The 18774-nt window shown below is 25.0% G+C and overlaps 1 long non-coding RNA gene across 1 annotated transcript; it reads right to left on the bottom strand.

The window, feature by feature from the left end:
• Positions 1–6475: 6475 nt before the first annotated feature.
• On the bottom strand, positions 6476–14986 carry LOC126904512 (uncharacterized). Its single transcript, XR_007703768.1, has 3 exons — positions 14750–14986; positions 6733–7030; positions 6476–6660 (listed from the first exon to the last, which is right to left on the bottom strand). It is a non-coding gene; the product is annotated as an uncharacterized LOC126904512 (long non-coding RNA).
• Between the last annotated feature and the right edge of the window lie 3788 nt (positions 14987–18774).

Below are 18774 nucleotides of genomic sequence, written 5' to 3' on the forward strand. Positions count from 1 at the left end.
ACATTTTTTACTTTAAAGTGCTATAACTTTTTAAAAAATGTATGGATCAATACAATTTTTTCATGAGAAGTAGTACTTATACACATCTTTTATTGGATATACTTGTTTTTTAAACCAGGCTATTTCCCTATATATAGGGGGGGCTTCAAATATAAAAAATGCATATAGAAAGTAGAACTTTTTCAACTTAACTTTTGAAAGTGTTCCGGAAGGTCTGACACTTTTATATATATCTTAAATTAAAGCTAATGTAATGTACTTTAATTTGAAAAAAAAAAATTTGACCTCTGGACTTGTCTTCATGGTGAAAACGGCTACCGAATGCTATTTTTGTGTGAAAATTTTCGATTTTATAATTTACATTTTTTACTTTAAAGTGCTATAACTTTTTAAAAAATGTATGGATCAATACAATTTTTTCATGAGAAGTAGTATTTATATACATCTTTCATTGGATATACTTTTTTTTTAAATCAGACTATTTCCCTATATATGGGGGGGCTTCAAATATAAAAAATGCATATAGAAAGTAGAACTTTTTCAACTTAACTTTTGAAAGTGTTCCGGAAGGTCTGACACTTTTATATATATCTTAAATTAAAGCTAATGTAATATACTTTAATTTGAAAAAAAAAAATTTGACCTCTGGACTTGTCTTCGTGGTGAAAATTGACATCAAAGTTAATAAAAAATTACGATTTTTGTAAAATAATTTTTTTTTATATTTTTAACTTAATAATGCTCTAACTTTTTCAAAAATGAACATATCAATATAATTTTTTTTTATATAGATGCTTGATGTCTTTACTTATCATTTGGTATATTTTTTTTGTAAATCTGACACTTAACCTGCCCACAGGGGGAAATTTAAAATGACAACTTTTTCACAACAAATTTATTTTTTCAACATAACTTTTGAAAATGTTCCGGAAGGTCTGACACTTTTATATATATCTTAAATTAAAGCTAATGTAATATACTTTAATTTGAAAAAAAAAAATTTGACCTCTGGACTTGTCTTCACGGCGAAAATGGCTACCGAATGCTATTTTCGTGTGAAAATTCTCGATTTTATTATTTATATTATATTTAACTTTATAATGCTATAACTTATTGAAAAGTTTATGGATCCACACAATTTTTTTATGAGAAATAATATTTTTTAATAAACCCTTTTTCATTCGACATACTTTATCTTAATCGAGATATTAATAAGGAACCAGCAGATCAAGTAGCTTTTGGAATAAAACACCAATTTTTTTAAAATTAAACACTATCTAAAGATTTGCATCGAAGCGTTTATTTTTGATAGTGATTTTAATCACTGTCAGATATCATTATACTTGATCCAACTATACCACGTCACCACTGTGCCGCGACCCCCCTGTGCTGGGTTTTTTTACTTAAAATTGCCATAACTTTTTTAAAAATAACCAAATCAATATAATTTTTTTTATATAGATGCATGACATCATTAATTTTAATTTGGTATATTTTTTTTTTATATCTGACCCTTTAACTGCCCACAAGGGGGGGATTTAAAATGACAACTTTTTACAAAAAATTAACTTTTTCAACTTAACTTTTGAAAATGTTCTGGAAGGTCTGACACTTTTATATATATCTTAAATTAAAGCTAATGTAATATACTTTTGAAAAAAAAAAAATTTGACCTCTGGACTTGTCTTCACGGCAAAAATGGCTACCGAATGCTATTTTTGTGTGAAAATTTTCGATTTTATTTTTTACATTTTTAACTTTATAATGATATAATTTATTGAAAAGTGTATGGATCAACATAATTATTTTAGGAGAAATAATATTTATATCCCTTTTTTATTCGACATACTTTATCTTAATCAGGATATTAATAAAGAACTAGCAGATCATGTAGGTTTTGTNAGAACTAGCAGATCATGTAGCTTTTGTAATAATCCACCAATTTTTTAAAATTAAACACTATCTAAAGATTTGTATTGAAGCGTTTTTTATGATAGTGATTTTAATCACTGTCGGATATCATTATACTTGATCCAACTATGCCACGTCACCACCGTGCCGCGACCCCCCTGTGCTGGGTTTCTTTAACTTTATTATGCTATAACTTTTTGAAAAATGTATGGATCAGTAAAATTTTTTCATGAAGAGTAGTATTTATATACATTTTTCATTTGACATACTGTTTTTTTAAATCGGATCATTTCCCTATATACGAGGGGGGCTCAAATCCAAAAAATGCGCGTAGAAAGTAGAACATTTTTAACTTAACTTTTGAAAGTGTTCCGGAAAGTCTGACACTAATATATATATTAAATTAAAGCTAATGTAATATACTTAATTATGCAAAAAAAAATTTTCGGACTATATTTTATCTTCATGGTGAAAATAGACATCAAAGTTTATTAAAAAAATACGATTTTTGTAAAAAAATTATTTTTTATATTTTTAACTTTATAATGCTATAACTTTTTGAAAGATGTATGGATCAATATAATTCTTTTTTTTGATAGATGCATGATGTCTTTACCTATCAGTAGGTATATTTTTTTTATAAATCTGACTTTTTACCTGCCTACAGGGAGGGATTCAAAATTACAACTTTTTCACAAAAAATTGACTTTTTCAACTTAATTTTTTAAAGTGTTCCGGNCTTTTTACAAAAAATTGACTTTTTCAACTTAATTTTTTAAAGTGTTCCGGAAAGTTTGACACTTTTATATATATTAAATTAAAGATAATGTAATACACTTTACTATGGAAAAAAAAAATTTCGGACTTTATTTTGTCTTCAGGGTGAAAATGGCTACCGAATACTATTTTTGTTTGAAAATTCTCAATTTTATACATTTTATTTTAAAATGCTATAACTTATTAAAAAATGTATGGATCAATACCATTTTTATATGAAAAGTAGTATTTATATCCCTCTTTCATTCGACATACTTTATCTTAATCAAGATATAAAAACCCAGCACAGGGGGGGGTCGCGGCACGGTGGTGACGTGGCATAGTTGGATCAAGTATAATGATATCCGACAGTGATTAAAATCACTATCATAAAAAACGCTTCAATACAAATCTTTAGATAGTGTTTAATTTTAAAAAATTGGTGGATTATTACAAAAGCTACATGATCTGCTAGTTCTTTATTAATATCCTGATTAAGATAAAGTATGTCGAATAAAAAAGGGATATAAATATTATTTCTCCTAAATTAATTATGTTGATCCATACACTTTTCAATAAATTATATCATTATAAAATTAAAAATGTAAAAAATAAAATCGAAAATTTTCACACAAAAATAGCATTCGGTAGCTATTTTCACCGTGAAGATAAGATAAAGTCCGAAATTTTTTTTTTCCATAGTTAAGTGCATTACATTAGCTTTAATTTAAGATATATATAAAAGTGTCAGACTTTCCGGAACACTTTCAAAATTTAAGTTAAAAAAATTAATTTTTTGTGAAAAAGTTGTCATTTTAAATCCCTTCCTGTGGGCAGGTAAAGGGTCAAATTTTTTTAAAAAAGTTATAACAATTTTAAGTAAAAAAATTGAAAAAATTTCGAAAATTAGCGATTTTTAAATTTGTAATTTTTTTGGAGGTTTCCCCTATTTACGGGGAACGAGGGAATTTTTTTCAATTTTTGAGGGTAATGTCTTCGACTAGATACGATTTGTGATCTTTTGACGTATCATTGAAAGAAATCGATTCGGTGAGAGCTGAGAAAAAGTGGTAACAGTCACAAAAAAAAAACCACATCTTAGTAAAACCAATACCTTCTCAGATTCGCATCGAAGCTAATAAGGAAATAGCAGATATGTAGCTTTTTAATAACCCACCAATTTTTTAAAATTAAACACTATATAAAGATTTGCATCGAAGCGTTTTTTATGATAGTTATTTTAATCACTGTCAGATATTATTACACTTGACCTATTTATGCCACATCACCACTGTACCGGGTTTTTTTATATTGTATGAATCCATTTATGTACATGTTTTACGCGTAAGCTGGAAATTTATAAAAGTTAATATGGAAAAAATAGTGTCTTAATCTTACTCGTATAAAAAAAGCAACTGTGTTATGTTTGATTTTGACATGTGAGTGACTTTTTTAAAATTGAATTTAAAAAAGTATTCCTGCGAATGTTTTTTTTTTAATAGTTTAAAGTTTTAAAAACATATTGAAGAAATAATGTTATTTGGAGTATTCTTGTCAAATAATATTTTAAAAAAATGTGGAATATTATAGCTGAGCAAGAAAAGTTTTTAATGAATTATTTTTATTTATTTGTATATGTTAACCACAAGAATTTTATTTTGTTATTTGTTTTTGATCTCTAGTTTTAATACTATGGAGTAATTAGCTATTTGAATGAATCTTTAGTGTGAATTAATAGCTTTTAGGAGATTACTCACTTTAACTGTTTACTTTTTTTTAGAAATTTCATGTATTTTTATAGTATAAAATGATAAAACAACTGCTCAAGTATTTATATTTTACAAAAAGTAAATACATTTTAAGTATAGCTATATGACAGCTGCTTATAAAAAACTTAAATTTAATTTGAATTAAGAAAAGATGAAGAACAAATTCAAAAAGAAAGAACTAGTTATCGTTAAAAGTACCTTTAAAACAAATTATTTTTTACTCGACATATAAAAATATTTTAATCAATTGTACCTTAAAACTAATTTTTATTTTTAATCGAACACAATTTTATTAAGATTAATTTTTTATTTATATAAAATTTATGAAAATGTCTCATTTAAATTTGTTATAGAAATTATGAAGATTTATTTTATACTTATAATAAGCAATCCTTTTTTTTTGCTGACATATTTTTATTATTACTATCTATACTATTCTATTCTATTAAAAATTCCTCTTTTATGATATAAATTAGCCAATAATCAATATTTATTTTATTATTATTGAGTACTTAAAACTTAGATAACTTTTGATTTAAATTGATATCAATAAAACTAAACTAGTGTTAACAATCTAGTTTTCTTTAATTATAATTAAAAACCCCTTAAAAATGTAAAGAAATATTTTCTTTTTGTTTTGACCTTTTTAGATAAAACCTAACCGTTTGAAAGATTGCGCTCATAAATATTCCAACCATTGTATCATTTCAATTAACGTAATCTTTTCAAGTTAGGATCTCAAAACTGATGTACTTGTCAAGTACATCAATAATCGTATACTTGCCAAATTTTCCAACTATTAACAAATACAGTGTTTTTATGACTGATATACTTGACATCTCCTTTTCTAAACTCGTAAATTTTTGATTCCATACACACTTTTGTTCTTTTGACTCGTGTTAAATTTTTTGATAACCCACAGGAATCAAGTGACCATTTTTTTTTAATGTATATTATTTTATATCGCATTAAGAATTTTCTTATCTTTACTAAACAAAAATAATTGTTAAACAATTGTGTAACTGTTTTAGATTGATAAAACAAAATATAATATTTATAAATTTACTCAAGAAAAACTTTACTCAGCCCTATCATATTTTGTTTTTATTGGCGATATCCTTTGGGATTTCTTCAATCCTTAAAATTAATGTTATATAACTATTTTTGTAGAAGATATTATATTGTAGATAAGTTTTTCTGTGTAGTTTATGTGAGTCTTTTGGAGGAAATTTTAAAGAAGGGTCTATGAAAAAGTTTATTTTTTAATTTTTTTTTTATTGCAAAAGTTTGTAGAGTTATACATAAAACATGTGAGATTTTTTAGGTTTCACGTATTTAGTGTATCGGATTTTTTTTTAATTTAGAATGTCAGAGACTTTTACTGTAATCATTGTTTAGTCTTTTGTACATTTAAGTAGTAAAATATTTAATAACACAAACTTATAAAAAAATGGTAACAATTTCTGAATAAAAAGAAAAAATATAATTTTTTATTATAAATTAAAACAATATTTTAAAATTTTTTATGCCTAGAGAAAACTTGATGTGATTTATAATTATTTGACTTATAATTTTTTAAAGCAAGTTTTGTGATAGCTAAGATTTTGATCTAACAAACATTTATGTAAGAATTATCGTAAAATCAAAAAATGTTTAATAAAATAATTCAACTTTATATTAAAGCGAAAAAAATTATGTTCAATAACTTTAAAATCTATTTAAGCACTGAAAAATAAATTAAATAATGTAGTTAAGTATTTTTATTGAATTATATCAACTCAATTAATTTACTGCCAATCATATTGATAGTTTATTCAATCATCACTCAAAATGATCATTGGAAATCGCCGGAGAAATGACCTGGCGTTGTTAGTAAGTCTTAAGTGAGTGGACGTTTATTACCTGATAAATTTTAACCTTCAAAGTTAATCAATTTAATTATTTTCAAGCGCTTCATTATTTTTTGATACAGTTACTTCTAGATCTTTATTAGATACATGAAATTCAATGTAACTCAACTGATTTTGTTGTTTCACTTTACAATCCTATTATTAAGTCTTTCATTCGTGCGTTGAATAATTTTAAATTATATATAAATCTGTACTTAGTATTTTAATTGTTGCTTTATAGAACGCAAGTTTTAACCAATTTAGTTATCACGAAATAATCAGCAAATTTGATTGTGCTCACGATATAAAATCGTGACAACGTCCTTTCAACAGACCTAAAATTGTAAACACAGTAAGTAATTAATTACTACCAAAAAATCTTAGTCACTATTCCTTAGACAGCGTACAGAAGAACTAAATGTTCTTGTCTTACAAAACAATACTATTGGATTATCTAGAGAGATGATGTGTCACCAAGTCTATCAACTTCTAGTTTATTCATCTACAGTACATTTTAAGCAGTCCTTTAACAAAATGTCAAGTTGGCGGATGGACCATAATTTATATAAAAGTAGTGCCCAAACTCCAATTTTTTTATAATTATGTAGCATTTGATTACGGCAATAATTTAATTTTTTTTTGTACTTCGATTTATACCATTTGTTTTACTTTTTTTTCAGGTAGTGATTGTGTGTCTTTTGATGTCTACAAAAAAACTTTTTTTAATAACAAATAGTACTAGTAGCATTATAGTTATAATTGTTTTAATTGTCGAATACGGCGATTCTCTTTTGCTGTAAGTTTCAAATTATTGTAACCAAAGACGTAAAAATATAATACTATAACTTGATAATCAATATGGATAATAGTATCCAAGTTAATATATTTTTATCAAATACACTATAAAAAAACCTTAGAGTAAATAATATATTTGAATTGTACAATTAGTAATCCTACACTGTGTATAAAAACATTACATATTATTTTTTTAAAAAAAACCCAGCACAGGGGGATCGCGGCACAGTGGTGACGTGGCATAGTTGGATCAAGTATTATGATATCTGACAGTGATTAAAATCACTATAAAAAAAAACGCTTCGATGCAAATCTTTAGATAGTGTTTAATTTTAAAAAATTGGTGGATTATACCAAAAGCAACATGATCTGCTAGTTCGTTATTAATATCCCGATTCAGATAATATGTCGAATGAAAGAGGGATATAAATACTACTTTTCATATAAAAATGGTATTGATCCATACATTTTTTAAAAAGTTATAGCATTTTAAAGTAAAAAGTATAAAATTGAGAATTTTCAAACAAAAATAGTATTTGGTAGCCATTTTCACCCTGAAGACAAAATAAAGTCCGAAATTTCTTTTTTCCATGATAAAGTATATTACATTAGATTTACTTTAAGATATATATACCAAATGATAGGTAAAGACATCAAGCATCTATAAAAAAAAAAATTATATTGATTTGTTCATTTTTGAAAAAGTAAAGGCACTTTTAAGTAAAAAAAATTGAAAAAATTTTGAAAATTAGCGATTTTTAAATTTGTAATTTTTTTGGAGGTTTCCCCCATTTACGGGGAACGAGGGAATTTGTTTCAATTTTTGAGGGTAATGTCTTCGACTAGATACGATTTGTGATCTTTTGACGTATCATTGAAAGAAATCGATTCGGTGAGAAAAAGTGGTAACAGTCAAAAAAAAAAAAAAAAAAACACATCATAGTAAAACCAATACCTTCTCAGCTTCGCATCGAAGCTAAAAGATTACCTTTAGTTGAGAAGGGTCGTATTTCAAGCTCACTAGGGCATATAAATAATAGCTTCCGTTTAAGTGATTAAAAATTAAAATCCTAGGTATAGTCTGAAGATAATTGTAATATATTATAAAGGTAATTCTTAACTATTTTATCTTTAAAACGACAACTTGGGACAAATATTTTGAATAATATGAGTAATTTGAGATTTAAAATATACTTTAAAATTTTATGTAAATGTATTCATTAGATACCTACTATAGAATTGATTTTTTCAAATTTAAATTTAAATCTTTAGATTTTATGCTAACATTACAAAGAATTGATCATTCATGTACAGAGTTAATTTTACAATCTAAATAAATTGTAAATTTATAATGGTTTAAGCGAATAAAATATTTTTATTTTTTGACTTGTTTTATCAAATAACTATAATTAACATAAAGAAGCAGACTAAGCAGCTCGAGAAGAAATTAACAACCTAAACTACAGACCCTTCAATATATAACCAGTTTCACCGCTATGATTTGTAAGGTTCTGTAAAACAACTAACAACAAAATAAGGGAAATAAAAATTTTTGTAAACTGGTAGCTTTATATTATAGCGGATATTTATTATCATGAGCTTATATTATTACTATTAATTAAATATATTTTTTGAAGATATAGATACACTTTTTAGAGATTAATGTCATGCTATAATTATTAAAGTCTATGCCAATGATGAATTTTAAAAATTGTGGTCTCAAAAAAGTAAACTGAACATTTTAGAACAAATTTATATTATCAAAACACGAACTCGAAGTTCTATTAAATACATAATATGCTGTACAAAACATATTATTTGATTCATGGATTCTTAAAGCCAGAGACTAGAATCGAGTTGATAAAAACGGTAGCACAGTTAGGTCGCGGCATAAAGTGAGCGTAGCATAGTTGGGACAAGTATAGATGATATCTGACAGTGATTAATATAATTATTATAAGAAACGCTATGATTTAAATTTGTAGATAGTTTTTAATTTTAAGAGATTTGTGGATTATTCAAAAGCAAAATTAAATACTATTTCCTTTATTGATCCTAATTAGTAGTTCTATGATTTATAAGTATAATATATGACTAAATATTTATTAAAGGAACTAAAAATAGTATGAAATTGATATTTAATAATTTAGTATTGTTATAATTTTTATCGTTCGATAAAATTAGAAATTTAAGCAAATTCAAATTTTAGAATTACTTTTTTCAACCTAAAAAAAAAATAAAATTTGAAAAAGTTTAACTTTATATTTTATGTCAATTGGATTTATAAAATATTCATGAAAATCGGTGTATTTTTCTATTAAGGTATCTTTAAATAAATTAAATTACAGTACCAAGAATTTTAACACATAATAGCATACTTTCGAATATAATAACCATTTTCAGTATATCTGGAATTTTTTTTTTTCATAGTTAAGTATATAACATAAGTTTTAATTTAAGATTAAATAAAATACTACTCGAACATTTTCAAAAATCAAGTTGAAAAAGTTTAAAATGTGTGGAAAAATTGCTTTTTTGAATCGCCCCTGTGAGCATGTAAAGGGTCAGATTTTCAACAAATGTTTATCAAATGAAAGAAAAATATTTATGGTTTTTAATATAAAAAAGAACTGTTTTGATTCGTTCATTTTTCAATAAGTTAGGAATAATTTTAGAAGAAAAAAAAAATAAAAAAGAATTTCGAAATTTACCAATTTTAAAAATCGTAATTTTTTGGGTGATTTTCACCATTTACAAGGAACGAGGGAAATTTATTTAAATGTTGAGGCTAATGACTTCGATTACATATGATTTGTGATCTTTTGACGTATCGTTGAAAAAAATCGTTTCAGTGGTAGCTGAGAAAAAATAGTGATAGATACAACAAAATAAAAAAACACATCATAGTAAAATTAATACTAAATTTAAAAACAGTCACTTAAACAAATATGGAAATTTAGCTATCGTTCGCAGCAATTAAAGGGGATATTAAGAAAGAAGTCATAATAATTGTTGTATCTAATAGGACTTTTTGTTTTAAATGTAATCAAAAATAATTTTACTATAGTTAGAAAAAATCAATTAGATTAATTGCTCCACCATTAATTTAGCTCATGTGTTAATTTTTACAAAGATGATTAAATAACTTTTAAGTTTTAATTTATTTTTGGTCAATAATTTTGAGAGGGTTGTATTTCCTAGAAGTATAAATGATATAAAAATAAAATCTACACAACATGAGTGCTGCTGCTCGATTCTTTTAAGACACTGTATAAAATTTATAATTAATTATCAGTGTTTCCTGTCTTTAATTTGACAATAAATAATTAATACTGAATTTAATTATCTATTTGGCATTTTACTATTAATCTACTAAGGCTTGCTATACACTTATTTAGCTACTAATAAGCCCTATGGCTTTAAAAGTAAATGACCTTCGATTTCGAACTTATTATAGATCGTTTACATTTTAACTGATTTTTAAAATATCAATTTTTTCCCTTTGTCTATAAGGTGTTACAGTTAGACCTTCTAACATTTAAACACAATAGAATAAATAAAAAGTAATGAAAAGGTTTTTAATGACCTCAAACTGTTATTTTTTATTAATACTCTTAATCATGCGAGTTACTAGTATTAGAATGTAACATTGACATTGCTCAAACTAGGAGGGAGGAAGGATGGACTTAACCCACTCAGTTTTGCTTGAATTCCTCCCATCTAGTAATGTATAATGTAGTATCCAAAAATTCCCTAGTGGTAAGTGGTAAAACTTCATTATTATTAGAAAACTAAGTGTGATAATTCAGTTTGTATGAATTATAAATATGTAAGTGCTGACTTCAAGGACGTAGACATTTTGCCTTCACGGGTCATAATATTACAAAAAAATTAGTTCACCCTAAAATGTAATTATTGTTATGACTTTAAATATTAACATATTCAAAACCATGACGAAGATTTGTTTTAAACGGTAAAAAAAATATTGAATAGTTACTAAAGTATAGTATTCCTGACAAAATTGTTTAGAGAAAAAGTCAAATCATGTATATAAAATAATAAGGTTTTTTCATAAGACATATAATGTTATATTCAACCTAAATCGACATGAACTATAACTTTAAAAAGTTGCTTTTATTATCTTAATAGAGTTATTCTTTAATTCCCTAACTTTACTCAGTATTTCAGTTTTCAGATAATTTGGATATTGTGAATAATATAAATTTCTTTAAGATTACTCAATTTACAAATTAGTTTTTCATGACATAATGTTTTTGAAAAATCTGCTAGTCGTCGAACAACGAAGGTAGTCAAATGGGGCCAAAGTCCAGAGGAAACCGATTAAATTTAAAAATTATTTGTGCGCCAACTATTAAGTGATAATATAAAAATTTATTTTAGTTTTTTCTTATTTCATGATATATTATTCATTTGGTACAGTAAGTATTTTTACCATTATGTACAAATAGTTTTAAAATAATTTAATGACTCGTGAACAGCGTTATGATAGAATAACAGATAGATTTTGTTCGTGAATTTAAAAAATCAACAGGTGTATGGCGTGTATAAAAATAGAGTTTGAAAATGCTGTACATATAAAACCTTGTACTGTTACTAGCAAGGTTGTTTTATGATAAGACGTAAAAGAATTTCACTTTATAACCAGTGTTGTATTTAGGGGGTTGTTCGAAGGAGAAGGCAATAGCCTCCGAAAAATTCTTAATACGCGAATACCAATATTAGAAAGCGAAGCCTACAATACAAGGTTGTTAAAAAAATGTTTTTTAGCTTCGATGCGAAGCTGAGAAGGTATTGGTTTTACTATGATGTGTTTTTTTTTTTTTTTTGTGTCTGTTACCACTTTTTCTCAGCTCTCACCGAACGGATTTCTTTCAACGATACGTCAAAAGATCACAAATCGTATCTAGTCGAAGACATTACCCTTCAAAATTGAAAAAATTTCCCTCGTTCCCCGTAAATGGGGGAAACCTCCAAAAAAATTACAAATTTAAAAATCGCTAATTTTCGAAATTTTTTCAATTTTTTTTACTAAAAACTGCCGTAACTTTTTCAAAAATGAACATATCAATATAATTTTTTTTTATATAGATGCTTGATGTCTTTACCTATCATTTGGTATATTTTTTTTGTAAATCTGACACTTAACCTGCCCACAGGGGGGGATTTAAAATGACAACTTTTTCACAAAAAATTAACTTTTTCAACTTAACTTTTGAAAATGTTCCGGAAGGTCTGACACTTTTATATATATCTTAAATTAAAGCTAATGTAATATACTTTAATTTGAAAAAAAAAAATTTGACCTCTGGACTTGTCTTCGTGGTGAAAGTTGACATCAAAGTTAATAAAAAATTACGATTTTTGTAAAATAATTTTTTTTTATATTTTTAACTTAATAATGCTCTAACTTTTTCAAAAATGAACATATCAATATAATTTTTTTTTATATAGATGCTTGATGTCTTTACTTATCATTTGGTATATTTTTTTTGTAAATCTGACACTTAATCTGCCCACAGGGGGGGATTTAAAATGACAACTTTTTCACAAAAAATTAACTTTTTCAACTTAACTTTTGAAAATGTTCCGGAAGGTCTGACACTTTTATATATATCTTAAATTAAAGCTAATGTAATATACTTTAATTTGAAAAAAAAAAATTTGACCTCTGGACTTGTCTTCACGGCGAAAATGGCTACCGAATGCTATTTTCGTGTGAAAATTCTCGATTTTATTATTTATATTATATTTAACTTTATAATGCTATAACTTATTGAAAAGTTTATGGATCCACACAATTTTTTTATGAGAAATAATATTTTTTAATAAACCCTTTTTCATTTAACATACTTTATCTTTATCGAGATATTAATAAGGAACCAGCAGATCAAGTAGCTTTTGGAATAAAACACCAATTTTTTTTAAATTAAACACTATCTAAAGATTTGCATCGAAGCGTTTATTTTTGATAGTGATTTTAATCACTGTCAGATATCATTATACTTGATCCAACTATGCCACGTCACCACTGTGCCGCGACCCCCCTGTGCTGGGTTTTTTTTTTAAATCTGTTTAAAAAATTTCATAATACCAATGCAAATTTGACACGTTTGGTGTTTTATACAAGCAGCGTTTAAAACGTATCAACCCTGCTACAATATACAATTGGACAAATATTTTTAATTTTGTTTCTAATATTTATTATTTTTTTGTCAGTTAACAATTTTGATCATTGAAAATTTATGATGATCAAAAAATTATTGAAGATTTTTTTTTAATAATATTGTTTGAAGAGTGACCCTAAAAAAAATTAGGGTGTCAAAATTCATACAAACCACACGTTATACTCAATTGTACTCAATTAAGACTTTATAGTTTGTATAAAATAATTATTTAGTTATAAGAGTACTCATATAATTATATTATACAAAGGTATTTTAATAATGAGTATGTTTAAAATTAATAGATAGACTACTTGACATTCGTTTGCTCTCCGTTAATAAATCTAAAATGAATGAATCTTGTTTCTCGTTATTTTTATATCGATTTCTAATGAATAATATAACTCACTTAGTTGTCTTTATCGTATATTCAACAGAAAACGAAAAATAAACAATTGTTATTTGTTACATGGGTTGCAGATTTTTTGTAACTACGTTGAGTCAATTTTGAATATTTAAATGAGACAATGGAATCCCGGAGACGCGTTTTTTAATAAGTCTATTTTGTTTAAATAAATAAACAAATACTCTATTCGTATACTATTATTAATATGTTATAAGTAATGGTCCGGAATAGAAGAAACGATTATTTGAGATCAGTGTGCAATTTATTGTGGAATTTTGCTGTATCTATATACAGTGAATCAAGTAAATATTAAGACAAAGTATAAGAAAAACTATTTCCCTCTCCAATTGACATCGTCTTACAGACCTTTAAGTATGATTTAATCACTCGTTCAAATATTTTTCTATTGGTGTTAACCACACTTTTAAAGTATGTAAGACGATAGTAATTCCAGAATAAAATTGTATTTTTTTTACAACGTCTGAATATTTACTTAACTCGCTGTATATTAGAAATAGCCAAAATATATCAATATTATCAAATATCGATATTGTTTTTCTATCAATAATAAGATGTTTATCTATCACATATCTTTTTTTTTTTTAATTATGAAATATCACAGGATTATGTTGTATTTTTAAAATTTTTATCATTGTTGGGTTTACCACTTGGTAAAACACTAATTTATAGTCTTTTAACCCATTGAGTTATAATAATGACAAAATAAAAACAAATTAATTTTGGAAAAAAAAAAATTTTAGAAGAGACCTAAGTTTAATTTAATAACTTAGCATTCAAAATTAATGCAATTGTACCACAGAATAATGGACGCAATTTATACATAAAAAATTGTTTATTAATTATACATAATTTTATGTATAAAATAAAATGTATAAAAATATTTGTATATTTGATAATTTATGAAAATAAAAAATATCCCTGATATAACAATATATTGATATTTCTAGAATGGTAATCAAAATATATTAGATTATTTTGCCAATATATTATATATCGATAATATAAATATATATTTTTTACCATCTCTACTGTATGTACATTGGTCTGGATCGATAACTCATGTAGAATGTTTTGATTGGATAAAAGCCTTAGGCAATATACGAGTTTATTGAAGTTTCTAAACTAGTCTAGATTTCTTTTTTTTTTTATGAATAACACTACTATAAAAAAAATTATTAGTTAACTTTGTGTTTGTAATTGTGTTTTCGTTATATATTAAGTATTTGCGATTTATATGCAATGTATTCTACAGCTATAATGAAGTTGTATACATTGTCTCATCTAATTATCAAGTATTTTGATAAAAATAGCGTAATATTATATTTTTATGGTTTTATGTACATATGTAATTTGTTATTAACGTGTAATATACGATGCATATCATGTATCTGTACTGCCGTGTTAAGCAAAAACAGGGTAACTCCAAAATTATATAAATATAACCAAGTAGTAATAAATATAATATTTGAATTTCACACTTTATAATTTTATTTTATTTTTATAGTACTACATTGTTTGACAGGGCGACGTAAGAAAAATTATATCTGTTATAAATAATGTATTTTTAAATAATTATTTCTAAAATTTAAGTAAATATTGAAAGATAAATAAAACAATATACTGTCAGCCTTATTTATCTTCATACATCATTCATATTTCTATTTAAAATAAATATTTAAAACTTTACACTTCTCCAATCACGTCCTCGCCTATTGTCACTGATCTCCTCATTTAACTTACTTCGTGTCCTTCTTTGCCAAACTCGTACTTATATACTCTGTCTTACTTCTACTTATTCTTAAACCCTTTTTTTCAAGAGCTGATCTCCATACCCCTAGTCATTTATTAGTTTCCTCCCTATTTTCTCCTATTATCACTATATTGTCAGCAAATAACATGCACTACTCCTTGTATTTTTTTCATCTATCATTATAGAGAATAAGTAAGGGCTTAAAGCAGAACCTCAGTGTACTCTTACCCTGTTACTTCTGTTACTCTTCCTACGCTTTTTACCCTAGTAAAAGTGCCATCATACATATCTTTTATTATATTAATGTATCTTTTCGGGACTCCTTTTCTCATTAATGATTTTTAATTGCAATGCTTATAATTATCTTTTTTAAACATTAAGTTAATAAATTTCTAGAAAAAATAAATAATTCGAATTTATTGATAAAAGTTTTGGAATTTCAGTGTAGACTTTTAATTTTGTAAAATTTTACAGTACATTTAACAAGTTGACCTAATGGAATGATTCATGTTATAAAAAATATATTTAAAAAAAATTATTTTTAAAATTTAAGTAAATAAATTAAAAAAATGTACAGTTGGCCTTACTTTATCTTCATAAATCATTTATATTTCTACTTAAAATAAATAACTAAAGACAATTAAATAATGGCATTACACTATACATAGATCTCAGTACAAGTTTTGAGTAATAGTGTTCATTGGTTTCGATTTATAAAAGTTTATACTATTTATTTAAACTTTATATTATGTTAAAAATGAATTTTCTTAACTGTTATTTTGTATTAATCTTTATTTTAATACAATTACTAGAATCAAATTTTGTGTTAACCAAATTAGACGACAATCAAAAAACTGAAAATATTAATCAACTACTTGGGAATGTGAATGTATGGAATGAATTCCAGAATATAAAAGTTACATTTGTAATTGAAAGTAACACGACAACTTTTGAAGTTAATAACATCTTTGAAGTTTCAAGAGAATATGAAAGTAAGGTAGACTTAATTTTTAAATTCGTAAAATGTAAGTGTTGGGAATATATTAAGTTATGTAATCGGCTTTTGTCATACATGGCAAGTGATTATAAAACTATCTATGATAAAGAAATTAATACGAAAAACAGAATAATGACCTTAACAATAAAGAATTTGCTTCTGACAAAAATCCAGAACTATAAAGCATTAACAGATCGTCTTTTTAAGTATGCATGTCATTTTAAAAGTTTATTTCCTAACGGTAAAGATATTATAGATGAAAATGACCCATTTTTTTCAAAACTATCTACCATAATATATATGCCATTACCTGAAGATAATGATGATTTTGCAAGGAATTTGATTAAAACATTAAATAACTCATTTCATGATATTTATCATTATTCAAAAAATTTGTGTCATTTTACAAACTATATTCCTCGCCATGACTCATGTAAGAAACAATACAAAGTTTTTATTAATGATAATGAAAATTGTAATGATAACTTTGCAGAACATTTGAGTAAAAGCTTTGATAAATTTGTTAATAATGCTTTTGATTTGTTTGTACGGTTGACAATAAATCAAAAATTTGAATAATACATAAAATTGAATTATTAATATTTTTAAAACATATAGGAAACTTAAAAATGCCAAATCAAGTTTTTATAATAGTTGTTATTTTAAGAAAAATCGAGTGATTTATATTAATAAACTACCCCGTAAATTTAACACTTAAATTTTTATAAATATATTGTATTCTTGTATTTTTGAAAAATATAATTTTTTTATTATGATTAGTTACATAAAAAATTGTTTGGAAATATTTTTGATTGTGTATATTAATAAACTGATTTAATAAAAATTATACATTATTTGAGCCTATCGCTATATTATCATTTCAAAATGTATATGAATATATGTAATCTATTTATTATAATAAAGCATTTAAATTGTTAGCTCATTTTTAGATTTTTAAATATTGAAACTAAATATTTTGTTTAGTTTAAATGTGTTTCCTAATTATTATAATAGTGACTCTTATATCGATTTTATTTTTCCGATATAATTTCTTATGTTGTATATTATTTGACATAACATATAATAATTTATTAGTTACTTCATTTAGTAATTACTTATTACTTATTTTCCAATAAAATCGCAAATAGATAAATTATACGCTATTACTGCGACATTAACGTCATAAATTACTAGATGACTGATTGGGCATGACTAACAATTATACAAAATTACTAATGAAAACTGACAGTAGCTTACAAAACTTCAATATCGCCCATTTAAATCTTTATAATATACTAAATCAAGTTATTGACAATTAAAGAACATATTACTTATCAACTTTTTTATTTTTATTTCTATAGGTAAATTTAGTGNAGAACATATTACTTATCAACTTTTTTATTTTTGTTTCTATAGGTAAATTTAGTGGTTTTACATCGATTTTTGATGTAAAAATAGCATATATTCCTATTAAAACCCATCTAAAATTGAAATATAAAATAAGAAAATATACGGTAAGACAAAAACTTGGTATATCACATAAAAAATAATGGAGTTACTGTCTTTTGACTTATGTTCATACATTGGGAAAAAAGAGTATCTTGATTTACTGTTAAAAATGTTTTTTTGTGTTCCTGAAAAATCATGTTGACTGCAGTTATCCTGTTTTCGCTTAGCACGGCAGTGTAGTACTCGGCTTAAGTTTAAAATTAATAATTTTATAACCCTTTATGCCGAAAAAATATTTTTTTATGTATAACATGATGTATTTAACTTCATTTAAGCAATTTTTGTATTTATACCTTTTTACCCAAGCACTACAGTTATACAGGGTGTTCAGTAATTAAGGAAACAGATAATTTGTTATAAAAATGAAAACAATAGAAACCCGTTTCTTTACTTACTGAACATTTTATACAAACTTTTTATCTTGCGATGAATGTCATTTCTTGAAGTTATATAGAGTATTCAGTAAGTAAGGAAACGGGGTTTCTATTGTTCTTGTTGTTTGTAACAATTGACCTGTTTCTTTACTTACTGAATATTCTGTATATAAAGAAATTAGAGTTAGTAAAATGTTAAATTAGATTAGATGGTAATTACAAATCAAGTACAATTCCTCTAAAATAAGAGAGGGTATACAAGTTGAAAACACTTATTATTATATTATTAAATCGCTTATTCTTCCCCAAAATAGTTAGACTTTGTTAATTTCTACACTATTCTTTACATATGTACAAACACATTGTTAAACGTACTATGTAAAATAAAAATTAAATGATTTTATTGTTATACATA

This window comes from Daktulosphaira vitifoliae, unplaced genomic scaffold (assembly GCF_025091365.1).
Source record: "Daktulosphaira vitifoliae isolate Bord-2020 unplaced genomic scaffold, ASM2509136v1 Scaffold_4, whole genome shotgun sequence".
Lineage (NCBI taxonomy): Eukaryota > Metazoa > Arthropoda > Insecta > Hemiptera > Phylloxeridae > Daktulosphaira > Daktulosphaira vitifoliae.